Consider the following 5,376-nt stretch of genomic DNA (forward strand, 5'->3'; position numbering starts at 1 on the left):
TTTTCTCAAAAAATAATTGTTCTTTCAAAATTTCCAATTTCCCTACAGTCAGTGTTCTGTAATTAGGTATTTGGTCAAACTATTCATTTAACCTTTTCTCTCAAGAATATTTTGGCAAAGATTAACAGTCATCCTCTACACAGATTCATAGCTTCTCACCCAGAATCAAGAATGAGGTAAGACCTGGAATAGAATGCTGAAGAAGCAGAACATAGGTTTTTGTCTCTCTGAGCATTTGGACCCTCAAGTCCTGGCTCCCCTGACAGGTCTCAGATGACTTCAAAAAAGGATTGTTTTCTTTTAAAAAATATCATCCCATCTCTGTGAAAATCCATGGGAACTTTTCCATTTATATTCATTGATATGGACTGAATTGAACCTGTAGATTGCTTTGGGTAGTATGGACATTTTTAACAATATTAATTCTTCCAATCCATGAGCACAAAATATTTTTCCATTTATTTGTCTTCTTCAATTTCTTTAATCAATACCTTATAATTTTCAGCATACAGATATTTCACCTCCAATGTTAAGTTTATTTCTATGTATTTTATTCTTTTTGATGTATTATAAATGGAACTGTTTTCTTAAATACTCTTTCTGATCTTTCACTGTTGGTGTATAGAAATGCAACCAATTTTTGTAAATTGATTTTGTATCCTGCACCTTTACTGAAATTGTTTATTAGTTCTAATATTTTTTTGGTGCAGTCCTTAGGGTTTTCTGTGAGTAATATCATGTCATCTGCAAATAATAACAATTTTACTTCTTCCTTTCTGATGCGAATGCCTTTTATTTTGTTTCTTGCCTAATTGCCCTGGCTAAGACTTCCATACTTTGTTGAATATAAGTGGCAAGAGTGGGTCTCCTTGTCTTATTCCTGATCTTAGAGGAAAGCTTTCAGTGTTTCACCATTGAGTTTATTGTTAGCTGTGGGCTTGACATATGTAGAGGTATTTTTTCTTTGTACCCAGTCTGTGAAGAGTTTTTATCATGAATACATGTTGAATTTTGTCAAATATCTTTTCTGCATCTATTGAGATGGTTATATGATTTTTATCCTTCATTTTGTTAATATGCTGTATCACATTTATTGATTTGCAGCTGTTGAAGTAGTGCCTTTCATTCTGGAACAAATCCTACTTGATCATTGTGTATGATCCTGTAATGTGTTGTTTAATTTGGTTTGCTAATATTTTGTTGAGGATTTTTGCATCTTTATTCATCAGGGATATTAGCCTGTAATTTTCTTTTCTTGTAATATCATTGTCTGGCTTTAGTATCAGAGTAATGCTGGGCTCATAGAATGAGGGTTTTTTGTTGTCATTTGTTGTTTTATTTCCATATAGTTAACATACAGTGTTATACTAATTTTAGGTGTATAATCTAAAAATTCAACAATTTTATACATTACTCTGTGCTCATCAGGACAAATGCAGTCTTCAGTCCCCTTCACTTGTTTCACCCATCTCCCACCCACCTCCCCTCTGGGAACATCAGTTTGCCCTCTATATTTAAGAGTCTTTATTTTTTTGGTTTTGCTTTTTTTGTAAAATGAGTTTGGAAATGTTCCATCATTTTTTTAATTTTTTTGGAAGAGTTTGAGAAGGATTGGAATTAGTTCTTTTTTAAATATTTGATAGAATTGACCACGGAAGCCATCTGATTCTGAGCTTGTCTTTGTTAGGAAATTTTTTTAAGTCAGTTATACCACTTATTAATGATGGAATTATACTGGAAAACAATCACAACAAAAGAACAATCTTTTGAATAGAATAGTTTATTTAGTGAAATATTTCTTTGAAACATAAAATGCAAAAGATTGTCAAGTATGTCAGTATGGATGCCTGTGGATTTATATATAGACATTCGCAGTCATGATTTTCACAAGTTTCACTCCATATCACATCAAGTAATTGTTTTGTGTGTGCATGTATGTGCACGTGTTTAATACCTGTATATTAGAATGATTAATTGTATTTTTGCTGGGCTTCTTGGAATAGATTTGCTTACACTGAGGTGTATGAAAGCGTTATTTTTGGTCAGTGGGTGTGCATTTCTCTTTAGCTATAAACTAAGGTGATAAACATTTTAATTTCTGAATTTAAAATAGTCTGTTCAATTCTATGTCCTTTTGGTAAAGTTTTGTGTTTGTGTGTGATTTTATTTTTGGTTTTTGGTTCTGTTTGTTCGTGTGTGTGGTTTTTTTGTTTGTTTGTTTTGTTTTTGTTTTTGTTTTTGTTTTTGTCCTTGGTGCCTTAATTTCTTCCCTTTGCTTATCAGAGAAAGACAGAGGTATAGGAGAAACTGATATTGGAGACCCAGTGGCAAACGTCTTGCTAAAACCATTTTAATCAGTTGTTTGGATAGTAATCGGCTTGGTTGAGAGTTCTTGTCATGGATTTCAAATGGAGCTTTTAGTATTCTTATAGTCATCGTAAGTTGCAATCTATTGTTTTGTGATGGATGAACTTTTTAAGGGTGATGGTTTAGAATTTCATTTATATTTGTCAACATTGTCCCAATTACATTTGGAAGCATTTTGTTCAAGGTTGCAAGAAACAAAATTTTTTTTTTCCTTTTTTCTTGACCTTTCTCTACACACGTTGTCTGAAGACTCAAAGAGTCAGAAAGTTTTGGTTATCTCATTTTGGGTATAGCTTTGAAGGGAGAGTGTCGTTCAGTAACTACTGAAGCACAAAAGATTGTTGTCTTGGCCTTTTTGTATAGTCATATGCTGTATTCTTTCCATTTCCAATAAATGAATAATCAAATGTTCAATAGTGTTCTGGATATTCCAGAAAATTCCCCATTATTCCTTGCTTTCCAATTTTTGAACTTTGAGAGGGCTAATTTGTGCAAGTCCAGAGTATCAAAATGAAGACAAAGGAAAATCAGGATATGGAAAAATTCTTCAACATTTTCTATTGTTTTTGGCTTTAAGTTCGGGTCCATCTTTTAAAAATATCTGAATAAAGTATCATTTGCTTTTTTATTTTCAGATGAATCACTTTGATCTCTTAAATTTTCTTTCATGCTGCTATATCCATATGTCAAATTCTAATTTGGAGCATTTAAAGTTTCAGCATTGTAGTTGTTTTCTGTAGTTGAACATGAATTAGTGTGAGGGTCATTTTTTGTCCTTAAAAAAGTCTCCACAAACATAGGGCCAGCAGAGACCTAATGCATTCGCAGTCCAGGGTAAGAACCAACTTGCTTATCAACTGAAGCATTTGTTAGTGAGTAGCTCAGAGTGAAGAGATTTATGGGATTAGTGATTACTAGTTTCCATTGATGATTTTCTGAAATCTCTGTTCTCCATGATAGTTCCTTCATTAAAGGATAACTCCATAACTGAAATATCCATTGTTTACCATTCTGTGTTCTTTTGTGAGCATGTTCAGACAAATTAAGCTCTAACACCTGTTGTTAGATGTAATTTCCAGGTGGTTCTGCACTATCTCTTCTAGGTAGGAGGTTTTTCTTTTCAGGAACAGCTACTTCTGAATCCAAATTCCAGTGAGATACATTCTCATGAGAGATGTTTGACACACACAGGTTGGTGCCACATTTCTATTTCTTCTTGTTTTTTCCCCACTTCTTTGAAATCCCCATGGCCCATATGTTATCCCCAGCATTGTCTCCAAGGACACAGTAGCTTTCAACCCCAGGCCCTTGCACATGAGCCGGGTGAATGGCTTGTTGGGTGCCCCCTCCACCTGGGCCTTCCTGCAATGGGAGTACAGGGAGGTCAGTGGGCATTGGCTCCCTCAGCTGTGGACAGCCTGCCAGACTTGCAGCCAGCCTCAGGGTAGATGTCAGGCCTGGGGCCCAGGGTAGGCCCAGGAAGACCAACCTTGGCTGTGGCTGGGATTCTGCAGGCTTCCCCAGAAGCCAGTGGGAGGTTTTTGATTATTAATTCAATTTCCTGACTAGTCATTGGTCTGTTCAGAAATTTCTTCAAGCTCAGTCTTCTTAATTCAGTAGATTATATGTTTCAAGGAATTTATCCACTTCTTCTAGGTTGCCCAATTTGTTGGCATATAATTATTTCTAGAAATCTCTTATGATTCTTGTATTTGTATGGTTATCAGTTTTAATATCTTCTTTTTCATTTATAATTTTACTTATTTGAGTCTTCTCTTTTTTTCTTGGTAAGTTTAGCAAAGGTTTGTCTATTTTATCTTAAAAGTAAAAACAAAACAAAACAAAACAAAAACAGCTTGTAGTTTCATTGATCTTTCTATTGTCATTTTAGTCTCTTTCATTTATTTCCTCTCCAATCTTTGTTTTTTCCTTTCTCTGATAATTCTGGGCTTAACGTTTCTTCTTTCCCTAGTTTCTTGAGCTGTAAATTAGGTTGTTTATTTGAGATTTCTCTTTTTTCTTAATGTAGGTGTTTATCACTATAAACTTCCCTCTTAGAACTGCTTTTGCTGCATCCCAAAAGCTGTGTTGTTGTGATTTCATTTTCATTTGTCCTGTGATATTTTTTTATTTCTCTTGATTTCTTCTTTGACCCATTAGTTGTTCAGGATGTTGTCTAATCTCCACAATTATTAATTCTGGTTTTCTCTCATAACTGATTTCTAGTTTAGTACCATTGTGATTGGAAAAGATGCTTCATATGATTTCAATCCTCTTAGATTTATTAAGGGTTGTTTTATGGCCTAATATGTGATCCATTCCGGAAGATGTTCCTTGTGTGCTTGTAAAGAATGTATAATCTACTGCTATTGGCTGAAATGTTCTATACATATCTGTTATGTCCCTCCCATCTAACATGAAGTTCAGGTCCAGTGTTTCCTTACTGATTTTATAGCTGGATGATCTGTCCATTGTTGAAAGTGGGGCATCATATTCCCTGCTGTTATTGTATTCCTGTCTATTTATCCCTTTTGATCTGTTAATATTTGTTTTACATATTTAGATCCTCATATATTGGTACATAAATATTTATAATTATTATATCCTCTTGATGAATTGACCTCTTTATCATTAAGTAATAACTTTTTTTGTCTCTTCTGACAGTCTTTGCCTTAAAGTCTATTTTGTCTGGTATAAATATAGGTACATCTGCTTTCCTTTGGTTTCTATGTATATGGAATATCTTTTGCCTCCCTTCACTTTCAGTCTATGTGTATCCTTAAAGCTGAAGTGAGTCTCTTGTAAGCAAGATATAGTTGGGGCTTGTTTTTAAATCCATTTAGCCACTGTATATCTTTTGATTAGGGAATATAGTCCATTTACATCTAAAGTAATTATTTATAAGAATCTACTTACTATTGCCATTTTGTTCATTGTTCCCTAGTTGCTTTGTAATCTCTTTTGTCCTTTCTTCTTCTCTTGCTTTCTTTTTTGTTATTTGATAATTTT

The 5,376-nt window shown here is 33.9% G+C and overlaps 1 pseudogene; it reads right to left on the bottom strand.

Annotated features, from left to right (window-relative positions):
• Window positions 1-2,032: 2,032 nt before the first annotated feature.
• LOC114210108 (protein FAM217A pseudogene) lies at window positions 2,033-3,940 on the bottom strand (annotated as a pseudogene).
• Between the last annotated feature and the right edge of the window lie 1,436 nt (window positions 3,941-5,376).

The sequence above is a fragment of the Eumetopias jubatus genome, unplaced genomic scaffold (genome assembly GCF_037043125.1).
Source record: "Eumetopias jubatus isolate StellerSeaLion01/CBP00866 unplaced genomic scaffold, mEumJub1_p1.0 scaffold_2, whole genome shotgun sequence".
NCBI classification, from domain to species: domain Eukaryota; kingdom Metazoa; phylum Chordata; class Mammalia; order Carnivora; family Otariidae; genus Eumetopias; species Eumetopias jubatus.